General features: G+C 32.4%; 1 protein-coding gene across 1 annotated transcript in view; it reads right to left on the bottom strand.

Annotated features, from left to right (window-relative positions):
- The window catches only part of LOC148956926 (uncharacterized), a 160,892-nt gene that overhangs the window by 73,261 nt on the left and 72,538 nt on the right, over window positions 1–15,093 (bottom strand). The window lies entirely within an intron of this gene.

Below are 15,093 nucleotides of genomic sequence, written 5' to 3' on the forward strand. Positions count from 1 at the left end.
TATATTGTTATTATATTACTTATATGTTATTTATATATTTATATGGATGTTATTTATATATTATATTACATTATATAATTTATATATTATTTTGTTTAAAGCAATCTTGGAAACCGTCTTTATTATTTTTTTTAAGCATTAATCTTGCTTCACGAAGGTTTCCATAAATTCTTCACAGAGCATTTTAAAAAAATGAAAGAAAATGTATTGTTTTTTTGCGTCTGTATGTACATATCAAAGTTGTTTTTTCCCAATTGCGTGCATTATATACAAAAAAAAATTGTAGTTACATAACTATTCCCAAAAGTAAAGTTTTGCCTGGTTATGAAAAAGGGATAGAGGGATAAAATGAGACGATATAGAAATTATAGAAAAACTTTATATGATATTTAGACTGAAATGGGAATATTAAAGATGATGTACGTAAATAAACAAATATTAAGGACGACCTGATCTCCGAATGCCATTGGACTGAAGCCCTCTTGAGAGATAAAGCAAGAAAAGTATCTTTCAAAAAGAAGAAAAACGATAGTTTGTTAACTTTGTTTTGAAAAGATCACCAATAAAATGTTTTATTAGCTGCCATTTCCCTTAAATATATAGGATATTATCTGAGAATTCCTTTCTCATTTCTCATGACTTCATTAGAAATTATCTACTCTAGCGTGTCTGTGCATTTGGGAATATATTAGGATCGCAAATCTATCCAGAGTTTTCTACCTAGGCCTGGCTGTTAAAAACATATAAAAGAGAAAAAACGAAAAAAGAACTAACAAATAAGTAGGATTAAATATAATGAAAAATAGGCCAATCACAAAATTAGTTTTTGATGATGTTATAGCACCAAACACAAACTAGGGACGTGGATGACTAGAATTATTCGTCTTTTACGTTAAAAATTAATCAAGCAAACATAAAAACCAAAATCTAATCTATACGGATTTGAGAAGCGGAATGACAACTTAATGAAATCTTTTAATGATAAACGAACTGTTATAAAGCATAGCCTAATCACTTTAAAAGCATAGGGATAGCTGTAAAAACATTTCTCTTTCCCCCTATTTTCCCCAAAATCGTCCAATCAAATTTTTGAGGTAGCCATTTTGTTTAGCATAGTTGAAAATTCCCATAAATTATGCCTTTGGAGATAACATGACCTATTAATAATTATCACATTATTAATTATCTCGTCCTAGTTGATTGCTTCTAATTCTTCACGTTCTATGCTCATTTACTCAAAATCCTTTTTTTTTTTTTTTTTTCCCTACGTGGATCAGATGCGACAATTGTATTAATATTATTGGTGATTTTATATTTTTAGTTTAGTAACTTCGCTTCGTTTCTCTTGTTCTGAGGACGCCTAGTTTGCATACAGGTGAAATATCCGCGTTGTTTTAGTTTTTCATTTTTTCTCTCTACTGGCCGCAGTCTCGTTTGTTGTCTATTCATTAAGTTTTACCTCTCTTTGTTTGTTTTTTTACTTTTTGTAGTTTTGTAGAAATAATAAAGTTCTATTTTTAGAGGGCTTGAAGACAGCTTCCACTTCAGAGGAGGGAATACAACTAATGGAAGGTTCTTAAGGAGTGGTCCTCGCTCCTTGAGGTGGTGCGCCCACCTACTTCGCTTCCTTTCCTGCCAAGCGTCAATGCAAGAATCATCACGTATTTCAACCCCTCGAAAAATGGCTGGTGACGTCCTAGAGGAAGATAGCGCACCAGGTGGGCTGATAAGTCAACTACTCCACAGCAGCAATATCAACCCAAACGAGGCCCCAAAAATAGCCCGGGACCGGACAACCTGGAGAAGACTGACTGAGCTGTCAACTAGTTCCCTCTACGCTGGTAACCCTGCTGAGCAAGAGCTTTAAGTAAGTAGGTGATGTTTCTAAGGTGTATGCTAACGCTTAAATTCTACATTCAACAAAGATAACACTTCACTGGTTAAGCTTATGTCTTCTATCTATGACACCCTTTAGAATCATGTAAACCAAAAGTCTGGTAGGAAAGAACTGAAAAAACACAGTATTGTTCTTGGGGTGTCTCCTGTTTTTTTTTATGTTAGCCTATCTGCATATCTTGATGGCGAGAGAGACATGTTGCCACAAATAAGATTATGCTCCTCACTCATAAGTAAATGACAACCTCATTAGCGCCATCGATTGCTTGTAATTTTGTCGATATTTTGTAACTGTTAAGTCATCAGAAGATCAAGTTAGCTTCGAGGTCATTGACACCTTGCTGTTGAGCTCATTCATGTTTTGTGTTGCTTACTTTCACAGAAATTTGTATTCATTCAAAGCTAGATTTCACCTTTAAACTGTATAGCCTTAATTTGATGTAAATAAACAAAAACGTTCTTTTATAAACCTCTATTTTGGATTTCTCCTGTACTCCTGTGGTTACAAAACTAAAACCCGTTCACAGGGCAAAATAATTTTGAACTTGATACAACCTGTGGTTAACGTACAATGTTTGGCTAACGATAGTAGTAATGTATATGCTGATTTCAAAGATACATGAAAAGATACATGGAATTACACGAAAATATAAAGTATAGTCTAAACGGTGCATTGACCTATGAAGTGGTCAAACACGTTTTGAGAGTTTTAAAAAATACATGAAAAAATACATGGAATTACATGAAAATACAGAGTATAGTCTAACCGGTGCATTGACCTATAAAGTGGTCAAACACGTTTTGAGAGTATGTTTTTTTTTTTTTTTTTTTTTTTTTAAAACCAAAACTAGATATTGTCAAATTTCGTATTTTGGAATGATTTTTTGGGAAAAGCTGTCTATCACCCATGCGTTATCCACTGTTCCATTTATTTGAAGTATGTGCTATCAAGAGCGGTTTCTGATTATTTTTTTGTACAATTGCCTTCAGACAAGAATAGTTTGATATGAATTTGTCGGTAGATAACATTCGCGAATTGGATCCTATTAAGGTGGAGAAAAAAGGGGGTGGTTATATGACTTGACCTAGCTTTACTTCTTCGATGCGTACTCTATAATACACAAGTGGTTTTTGAACAGTATCGTGAATTTAAAATAGAGTTTAACGTTATACTATACTAAAAAGTTGATACTAAGAGAGATGTAGATGGCAAGAAAAAGAATTTTAATAACGAATAGCTTTACTTCTTCGATGTGTTCTGTAAAATGCACAATTGGTGGGGTGATGAGAGCAAGGTGTCTTAGAGTAATTATAGTACTGTACTGTGGGCCAAGTTGCTAGCGAAAAACCCATGTGGATGACTTGAAAATATAATTTTTAACGAGAAATGGATGAAAAGTGTTTTGGGGGAAATGGGTTGATTGGTAGAAGGATGTCTTAGCGTAGTTATAGTGTGATATTGGGGGGGGGCGAGGTGCGAGTGAAAAACCCGTGTGGATGACTTGAAATAAAAATTTTTAACAAAATATCTCTGAAAAAATATTTTTTGGGGGATGGGGATATGGGAGCGGGTTGTTGGACTTTTCTGAGCTAGGTTTCTTAGTATTTCGTAGGTCTGTTTTGTCTGAAACTTATGATTTGAGATGTGTGATTTACTATTTTGGACTTTTCTGAGCTATGTTTCTTAGCCTTTCGTTGGTGTTTGTTGTCTGAACCCTATGATTTGGGATCTTTAGTTTGCAATATCCTGCTTTTCTGAGCTAGATTTCAAAGCCTTTTGTAGGTGAGTGTTGTCTGAAACCTATGATTTGGGATGCTATTTGGGCTTTTCTTTATTAGTCTCTCATAGGTGTGTTGTTGTCTGAAACTTATGATTTGGGGTGTGTAGTTTGCTATTTTTGACTTTGCTGAGTTAGATTTCTTAGCCTTTCATAGGTGTGTGTTGACTAAAACTTATGATTTGGGATGTGTAGTTTGCTATTTTCGACTTTGCTGAGCTAGGTTTCTTAGTCTTTCGTAGGTGTGTGTTATCTGAAACTCATGACTTGAGATATGTAATTTGCTATTTCCGGCTTTTATGAGCTAGGTCTCCTAGTATTTCGTAGGTGTAGGTTATCTGAAACCTATGATTTGGGATCTTTAGTTTGAAATATCCTGCTTTTCTGAGTTAGATTTCTTAGCCTTTCATAGGTGTGTGTTGTCTGAAACCTATGATTTGGGATGCTATTTGGCCTTTTCAGAGCTAAGTTTCTTAGTCTCTCATAGGTGTGTTCTGTCTGAAACCTACAATTTGGAGTGGGTAGTTTGCTATTTCTGGCTTTTTAGAGCTAGGTTTCTTAGTCTCTCATAGGTGTGTGTTGTCTGAAACCTACATTTTGGGGTGGGTAGTTTGCTATTTCTGTTTTTTATGAGCTAGGTCTCCTAATATTTCATAGGTGTGTGTTGTCTGAAACTTATGATTTGTGGTATTTAAATTACTATTTCGGGCTTTTCTTAGCCAGATTTCTTAGTAGTTAGTAGGTGTATTTTGTCTGAAACTTATGATTTGGGATGTGTAGTTTGCTATTTTTGACTTTGCTGAGTTAGATTTCTTAGCCTTTCATATGTGTGTGTTGTCTGAAACTTATGATTTGAGATGTGTAATTTGCTATTTCCGGCTTTGCTGACCTAGGTTTATTAGTATTTTGTAGGTGTGTATTGTCTGAAACTTATGAATTGAGATATGTAATTTGCTATTTCTGGCATTTATGAGCTAGGTCTCATAGTATTTCGTAGTTGTAAGTTGTCTGAAACTTATGATTTGGGCTGTGTAAATAACTATTTCGGGCTTTTCTGAGCTAAGGTTTCTTAGTATTTCGTAGGTGTGTGTTCTCTGAAACTTATGATTTGGGGTGTGTAATTTGCTATTTCTGGCTTTTCAGAGCTAGGTTTCTTAGTCTCTCATAGGTGTGTGTTGTCTGAAACTTATGGTTTGAGATGTGTAATTTGCTATTTCCAGCTTTTATGAGCTAGGTCTCCTAGTATTTCGTAGGTGTGTTGTCTGAAACTTATGATTTGGGGTATGTAAATTACTATTTCGGGCTTTTCTGAGCTAAGGTTTCTTAGTATTTCGTAGGTGTGTTTTGTCTGAAACTTATGATTTGGGGTGTGTAATTTGCTATTTCCGACTTTTCTTAGCCAGATTTCTTAGTATTTCGTAGGTTTGTGTTGTCTGAAACTTATGATTTGGGATGGTTAATTTGCTATTTCCGGCTTTTATTAGCTAGGTTTCTTAGTCTTTCGTAGGTAAGTGTTGTCTGAAACCTATAAAAATAAACTATTTCCGTAAGATCTGAGCTAATAAGGGTTTTTGACCGTAAACTCTAGCTTTGTGTAAGAAAATTATGGAAAATACATTTCGTTGACTCATAGGTGAAACTTAAGTCCAGTTATGGATCGAAAAATAAACTATTTCTATAGAATCTGAGCTAATAAGGGTTTTTGACCGTAAACTCTAGTTTTTTGTAAGAAAATTATGGAAATTACAATTCTCTGGTTCAAATGTGAAACTTAAGTCCAGTTATGGATCGAAAAATAAACCATTTCTGTAAAATCTGAGCTAATACGGGTTTTTGACCGTAAATTCTAGTTTTTTTGTAAGAAGATTATGGAAAATAAAATTCTATGGTTCAATTGTGAAACTTAAGTCCATTTTTAGGTCGAAAAATAAAAATAAATCCGTAAAAACTGTGCTATTAAGTTTTTTGCAGAGTGATCTATAGTTTATTGTGAGACAATACATGCATATATAATTCTCTGGTTCAAACGTGAAACTTCGGTCATGTTTTGGATACTCATAATGATGAGGATTGATGGTTTTAACTCAATATTTTTTTCATAAAAACAAACTATCTTTTTTAAACCTCGAAATTATTCAAATTTTTTTTTTATTTATGTATTTTTTTTGTACGTATCTTAAAATGACAAAATATGCTTACGGCTCTAAAAATTGGACTCTATGATTGCTCAGAGAAACGATGTGGCTTTCCCACTGGTATTCTATGTCCGGTTATCGACACTACCTAGTCTATTGCATGTATTAAATCAGTATTTTTACGCAGTGGCACGATAAACACATAAGTCATATCTTAAAAAAAAACAAAAGTGAAGATGGAGCATTTTAATAAAGTGTGTTCACATAACAAGGTTATTGTAGCATTGAATGCCGACAAGGAGAAGTATTTAAACTATGAAACAAGTAAAAGTGGTAGCACTATTGGAAATGTATGCATGCATTGTCATGACAGTAAGGAATTAAATATCTTTGGAATACCGAAAAAATTCAACTCTTATGTTGGTGGTTATGCGAGATTGAGATCTCCAGAGATGATTGCACTCAAAGAGAATGCCAACATAAAAATATTCATTTATGATAGAGGACAACTCCTTGCTACTGTTGCAGGTAAAACATTACCTACTGATACATCCAATCGTCAGCTTTCGGGTATTAGCATTCAACGGAAGATCAATAAAAGAAAGGCCTACTCTTCTACTAATATCATAAACCATATTTTGTCTACGTGCCAAAACTGTTACCTGTGTACAAATAATGTGATAATAGACAGTGAGGTTGCCAGAAAAATAAAAAGGACATTGGCAGAAAATATCACTATAGAATATAAAGATGAATCGATGAAAAACAAATCACCAGCAAACGTTACTGCCATTGATCAAACAGTCAATGACCAAGGACGAAAAGCATATTGAGCCTGTTGATGAGACACCAGTAAAAATTGTGTATGACTGAAAATGGAATAGTGATTATGCTACTGATTACGAACTAAGAGAAGACAATACCTGTAATATCAAGAGAGAACATGGTGAACTATTTTATGGAACATATTCAAAATGTCCAAAGTTAATCATTGATATTAATAATGTATCATAATATATTTTTGTATTCATATTCTACATAGCATTATTTCATTAAAAATATTAAATTGTTATGTGTTCATTATTTTTAGAGTATGCTAGCATATCAAACGTTTAGAATGTCTATTAAAACATCGGAGATGTAAGAAAAGGAATTTGCATACATCTATTGTCAGACACAAGGGATAACATTGAAAAAATCTAGGTATCAGAATGAATAAATTCTTTATCAACATCGATTGTTGGATATGACATTATGTCATTATGAAAAAATTGTAAGTAAGTAAGTAAGTAAGTAAGTAAGTAAGTAACAAACTCTTTCTTTAATTCACCTCTTGGATACACAATACAGAAATTTTATTCAGGAAATTATGAAATTTTTTTTTACAAATTCTTTATTAACATTCATTAGCGACGCTAGCTGCTTTCTTGCCAGACAGCTCCACCAATTCATAAATTCTAATTATGAGAGTGATCAAGTTCTATATCAATATGCATTTCAAACTCATTTAGGAAAAAGATGGCAACATCTTACAGTTAAGCTGAATACATATTATTCGTAAACATATTCTGACAGATACTGCGGACACAATTGTCAGTATCTAAGCTTAATAGTGAATAATATTGTTTATCAACATCCTTTTTCAGATCCATAAAATAAAATTGACAAAATCTAAATTTCAGAATGAATAAATTCTTTAACAACATCTTTTATCGGATATGTCGGATAAAATTGACAAAATCTAAGTATCAGAGTGACTATATACTATATCAGCATCCTTTTCTCGGATACATTGGATAAAATATCGGATAAAATTGACAAAATCTAAGTATAAGATTGATTAAATTCTATATCAAGATCTATTTCTCAGGTACATTGGATAACATTGACAAAATCTAGGTATCAGAATGAATAAATTCTTCATCAACATCCGTTGTTGGATATGTCATTATGTCATTATGAAAAAATTGTAAGTAAGTAAGTAAGTAAGTAAGTAAGTAACAAACTCTTTCTTGAATTCATCTCTTGGATACACAATACAGAAATTTAATTCAGGAAATTATGAAAAAATATTGAACAAATTCTTTATTAACATTCATTATTGATTGAAGTCGCTTCCTAGACAGACAATACAGCAATTTCACAAAATCTAAGTATAAGAGTGATTAAATTCTATATCAACATCCATTTCTTGGATAAATAGGAAACATTTAACAAAATCTAAGTGTTAGAGTAAATAAATTATATTTATCAGCATCTTTTGTCAGACACATCGGATAAAATTGACAGAATCTAACTGTCAGAGTGAATAATTTTTTTTTATCAGCATCCTTTGTAAGATACATTAAATAAAATTGACATAATCTAAATTTCAGAATGAATAAATGCTTTAACAACACCCTTTATCGGATATGTCGGATAAAATTGACAAAATCTAAGTATCAGAGTGAGTAAATTCTATATCAGCATCCCTTTCTTGGATACATAGGATAAAATATCGGATAAAATTGACAAAATCTAAGTATCATATTGATTTTTTATCAACATCTTTTATCAGTTACAACAATTATAATTAACAAAATCTAAATATCAGAGTGAATAAATGCTTTTTCAGCATCCTTTGTTGGATATTTTGAATAAAATATGCAAAGTCGTCATAGCTTTATTTCATTTTTTAAGGTTAATTTAAGGTTAATTTAGACACGACGCACGACTTTGCATATTTTATTCAACAAATCCGACAAAGGATGTTGAAAAAGCATTTATTCACTCTGATATTTAGATTTTGTTAATTATAATTGTTGTAACTGATAAAAGATGTTGATAAAAAATCAATCTGATACTTAGATTTTGTCAAATTTATCCGATATCCGAGACATGGATGCTGATATAGAATTTACTCACTCTGATACTTAGATTTTGTCAATTTTATCCGACATATCCGATAAAGGATGTTGTTAAAGCATTTATTCATTCTGAAATTTAGATTATGTCAATTTTATTTGATGTATCTGACAAAGGATGGTGATAAAAATAAATTATTCACTCTGACACTTAGATTCTGTCAATTTTATCCGATGTAACTGACAAAAGATGTTGATAAATAAAATTTATTCACTCTAACACTTAGATTTTGTTAACTTTTTCCTATGTATCCGAGAAATGGAGTTGATATAGAATTTAATCACTCTTATACTTAAATTTTGTGAAATTACTGTATTGTCTGTCTAGGAAGTGACTTCAATCGATAATGAATGTTAATAAGGAATTTGTTTATTTTTTTTTTCATAATTTCCTGAATTATATTTCAGTATTGTGTATCCAAGAGGTGAATTCAAGAAAGAGTTTGTTACTTACTTACTTACTTACTTACAATTTTGTCATAATGACATAATGACATATCCAACAACGGATGTTGATAAAGAATTTATTCATTCTGATACCTAGATTTTGTCAATGTTATCCCATGTACCTGAGAAATGGATGTTGATATAGATTTTAATCAATCTGATACTTAGATTTTGTCAATTTTATCCGATATTTTATCCTATGTATCCAAGAAAAGGATGCTGATATAGAATTTATGTCACTCTGATACTTAGATTTTGTCAATTTTATCCGATATATCCGATAAAGGATGTTGTTAAAGCATTTATTCATTCTAAAATTTAGATCTTGTCAATTTTATTTGATGTATCTGACAAAGGATGTTGATTAAAAAAATTTATTCACTCTGACACTTAAATATTGACAATTTCATCCAATGTATCTGACAAAAGATGTTGATAAATAAAATTTATTCACTCTAACACTTATATTTTGTTAACGTTTTCCCATATGACTGTAAAAAACACGATTACAGAGAACTTAATCAATCTTATGCTTATATTTTGTGAAATTGCTGTATTGTCGGTCTAGGAAGTCACTTCAATCGATAGTGAATGTTAATAAAGAATTTGTTCAATTTTTTTTCATAATTGCCTGAGTAAAATTTCTGTATTGTGTATCCAAGAGGTGAATTCAAGAAAGAGTTTGTTACTTACTTACTTACTTACTTACAATTTTTTCATAATGACATAATGACATATCCAACAATGGATGTTGATAAAGAATTTATTAATTCTGATACCTAGATTTTGTCAATGCTATCTTATGTGTCTGACAATATATGTATGCAAATTCCTTTTCTTACATCTCCGATGTTTTAATAGTCATTCTAAACGTTTGATATGCTAGCTTTCTCTAAAAATAATGAACACATAACAATGTAATATTTTTAATGAAATAATGCTATGTAGAATATTAATACAAAAATATATTATGATACATTATTAATATCAATGATTAACTTTGGACATTTTGAATTTGTTCCATAAAATAGTTCACCATGTTCTATCTTGATATTATAGCTATTGTCTTCTCTTAGTTCGTAATCAATAGAATAATCATTATTCCATTTTGAGTCATACACAATTTTTAATGGGGTCTCATCAACAGGCTCAATATGCTTTTCGTCTTTGGTATTATTTGGTTCATTGACTGTTTGATCAATGGCAGTAACGTTTGCTGGTGCTTTGATTTTCATCGATTCATCTTTATATTCCATAGTGATATTTTCTAAAAATGCCCTCTTTATTTTTCTGGCAATTTCACTGTCTATTATCACATTATTTTTACACAGGTAACAGTATCGGCACGTAGACAAAATATGGTTTACGATATTAGTAGAAGAGTAGGCCTTTCTTTTATTGATCTTCCGTTGAATGCTAACACCGGAAAGCTGACGATTGGATGTATCAGTAATTAATGTGTTACCTGCAACAGTAGCAAGGAGGTGTCCTCTATCATCAACGATTATTTTTATGTTGGCATTCCCTTTAATTACAATCATCCCTGAAGATCTTAGTCTCTCATAACCACGAACATAAGAGTTGAATTTTTTCGATATTCAAAAGAAATTTAATTCCTTACTGTCATGAGAATGCATGCATACATTTCCAATAGTGCTACCACTTGTACTTGTTTCATAGTTTAAATACTTCTCCTTGTCGGCATTCAATGCTACATTAATCTTGTTATGTGAACACACTTTATTAAAATGTTCCATCTTCACTTTTGTTTTTTTAAGATATGACTTATGTGTTTATCGTGCCACTGCGTAAAAATACCGATTTAATACATGCAATAGACTAGGTAGTGTCGATAACCGGACATAGAATACCAGTAAAAAGCCACATCGTGTTTCTGACCAATCATAGAGTACAGTTGATAGAGCCGTAAGCATATGTCATTTTAAGATACGTAAAAAAAATAAATAAATAAAGTTGAATAATTACGAAGTTTTAGAAAAATAGTTTGTTTTTATGAAAAAAATATTGAATTAGAACCAACAGTCCTCATCATTACGAGTATCCAAAATTGCACTTAAGTTTCAAGTTTGAACTGGAGAATTGTATTTCTCATGATTTTGTTACAAGAAACTAGAGTTTACGGTCAAAAACCCTTATTAGCTCAGATTTTACGGATATATTTTTATTTTTCGATCCAAAAATAGACTTAAGTTTCACATTTGAATCAGAGAATTGTATTTTTCATAATTTTCTTACAAAAAACTAGAGTTTACGGTCGAAAACCCTTAATAACTCAGATCAGCTCAGATTTTAGCTCAGATTTTACAGAAATAGTTTCTTTTCGATCCATAACTGGACTTAAGTTTCACCTTTGAAGCAGAGAATTGTAATTTCCATAATTTTCTTACAGAAAACTAGATTTTACGGTCAAAAACCCTTATTAGCTCAGATTTTATAGAAATAGTTTATTTTTCGATCCATAACTGGACTTAAGTTTCACCTATGAGCCAATGAATTGCATTTTCCATAATTTTCTTACAAAAAACTAGAGTTTACGGTCAAAAACCCTTATTAGCTCAGATTTTACGGAAATAGTTTATTTTTATAGGTTTCAGACAACACATACCTACGAAAGACTAAGAAACCTAGCTAATAAAAGCCGGAAATAGCAAATTAACCATCCCAAATCATAAGTTTCAGACAACACACACCTACGAAATACTAAGAAATCTGGCTAATAAAAGTCATAAATAGCAAATTACACACCCCAAATCATAAGTTTCAGACAACTTACACCTACTAAATACTAAGAAACCTTAGCTCAGAAAAGCCCAAAATAGTAATTTACATACCCCAAATCATAAGTTTCAGACAACACACACCTACGAAATACTAGGAGACCTAGCTCATAAAAGCCGGAAATAGCAAATTACACATCTCAAATCATAAGTTTCAGACAACAAACACCTACGAAATACTAAGAAACCTAGCTCATAAAAGTCGGAAATAGCAAATTACACATCTCAAATCATAAGTTTCAGACAACACACACATAAGAAATACTAAGAAACCTAGCTCAGCAAAGTCAAAAATAGCAAATTAAACACCCCAAATCATAAGCTTCAGACAACTCACACCTACGAAATACTAGGAGACCTAGCTCACAAATGCCGGAAATATCAAATTACACATCTCAATTCCTATGTTTCAGATAACACACACCTACAAAATACTAAAAAACCTAGGTCAGCAAAGCCTCAAATAGTAAATTACACATCTCAAATCATAAGTTTCAGACAACACAAACATACGAAATACTAAGAAACCTGGCTCGGAAAAGTCAGAAATGGGAAATCAAAGACCTCAAATCACAGGTTCTAGACAAAAAACACCTATGAAAAACTAGGAGACCTAGCTCAAAAAAGCCTGAAATAGCAAATTACACATCACAAATCATAAGTTTCATACAATACACACCTACGAAATAATAGGATACCTTGCTCATAATAGCAAGAAATAGAAAATTATACATCTCAAATCATAATTTTCAGACAACACACACCTACGAAATACTAAGAAACCTAGCTCAGCAAAGTCAAAAATAGCAAATTACACACCCCAAATCATAAGTTTCAGACAACTCACACCTACGAAATACTAGGAGACCTAGCTCATAAAAGCCGGAAATAGCAAATTACACATCTCAAATCATAAGTTTCAGACAATACACACCTACTAAATACTAATAAACCTAGGTCAGCAAAGCCGCAAATAGTAAATTACACATCTCAAATCATAAGTTTCAGACAACACACACCTACGAAATACTAATAAATCTGGCTCAGAAAAGTCAAAAATGTCAAAATAAACATCCCAAATCACAAGTTTTAGACAACAAACACCTACGAAGTGCTAAGAAATCTAACTCAGCAAAGTCAAAAATAGCAAACTACACATCCCAAATCATAAGTTTCAGACAACATACACCTACGAACTACTAAGAAATCTGGCTAAGAAAAGCCCGAAATAGTAATTTACATACCACAAATCATAAGTTTCAGACAACACACACCTACGAAATATTAGGAGACCTAGCTCATAAAAGCCAGAAATAGCAAACTACCCACCCCAAAATGTAGGTTTCAGACAACACACCTATGAGAGACTAAGAAACCTACCTCTGAAAAGCCAGAAATAGCAAACTACCCACCCCAAATTGTAGGTTCTAGACAACACACACCTATGAGAGACTAAGAAACCTAGCTCTGAAAAGGCCAAATAGCATCCCAAATCATAGGTTTCAGACAACACACACCTATGAAAGGCTAAGAAATATAACTCAGAAAAGCAGGATATTGCATTTAAAGATCCCAAATCATAGGTTTCAGATAACCCACACCTACGAAATACTAGGAGACATAGCTCTTAAAAGCCGGAAATAGCAAATTACACATCTCCAATCATAAGTTTCAGATAACACACACCTACGAAATACTAAGAAACCTAGCTCAACAAAGTCAAAAATAGCAAACTACACATCCCAAATCATAAGTTTCAGTCAACACACACCTATGAAAGGCTAAGAAATCTAACTCAGCGAAGTCAAAAATAGCAAACTACACATCCCAAATCATAAGTTTCAGACAACACACACCTATGAGAGACTAAGAAACATAGCTCTGAAAAGCCCAAATAGCATCCCAAATCATAGGTTTCAGACAACACACCTACAAAAGGCTTTGAAACTTAGCTCAGAAAAGCAGGATATTGCAAACTAAAGATCCCAAATCACAAGTTTCAGACGACACACACCTACGAAAGACTAAGAAACATAGCTCAGAAAAGTCCAAAATAGAAAATCACACATCTCAAATCATAAGTTTCAGACAACACAGACCTACGAAATACTAAGAAACCTAGCTCAGAAAAGTCCAACACCCCGCTCCCATCACCCCATTCCCCCAAAAATATTTTTTCAGAGATTTCTTGTTAAAATTTTTTATTTCAAGTCATCAAAACGGGTTTTTCGTTAGCAACTCGCTCCCCACTATCACACATTAACTACGCTAAGACATCCTTCTGCCAAGCACCCCATCTACCATAAAGCGGTTTTCATCCATTTCTAGTTAAAAATTTTATTTTCCAGTCATCCACTCTGTTTTTTCGGTAGCAACTCAATCCACACTAAAACACTATAAGTACTCGAAGACACCCCGCTCCCATCACCCCACCACTTGTGTATTATACAGAAAACATCGAAGAAGTAAAGCTATCCGTTATTAAATTTTTTTTTCTTGCCATCTACATCTCTCTTAGTATCAACTTTTTAGTATAGTATAACGTTAAACTCTATTTTAAATTGACAACACTGTTCAAACACCACTTGTGTATTATACAGTACACATCGAAGAAGTAAAGCTAGGTCAATTCATAAGACCACCCCCTTTTTTTCTCCACCTTGATACGATCCAATTTGCGAATGTTATCACCGACACATTCATATCAAACTATTCTTGGCTAAAGGCAATTGTCCAAAAAATCAGAAACCGCTCTTGATAGCACATACTTCAAAGAAATGGAACAATGGATAACACATGGGTGATAGACAGCTTTTCCCACAAAATCATTCCTAAATACGCAATTTGACAATATCTAGTTTTTGATAAAAAAAAGAAAAAAAAAACAACAACAACCCTACTCTCAAAACGTGTTTGACCACTTTATAGGTCAATGCACCGGTTAGACTATACTCTGTATTTTCGTGTAATTCCATGTATTTTTCATGTATTTTTGAAAACTCTCAAAACGTGTTTGACCACTTTATAGGTCAATGCACCGGTTAGACTATACTCTATATTTTCGTGTAATTCCATTTATCTTTTCATGTATCTTTGAAATCAGTATATACATTACTACTAACGATGTCTGCGAAAC

The sequence above is a fragment of the Artemia sp. Qi Xiang Cuo genome, chromosome 1 (genome assembly GCF_049724085.1).
Source record: "Artemia sp. Qi Xiang Cuo chromosome 1, ASM4972408v1, whole genome shotgun sequence".
NCBI lineage: Eukaryota > Metazoa > Arthropoda > Branchiopoda > Anostraca > Artemiidae > Artemia > Artemia sp. Qi Xiang Cuo.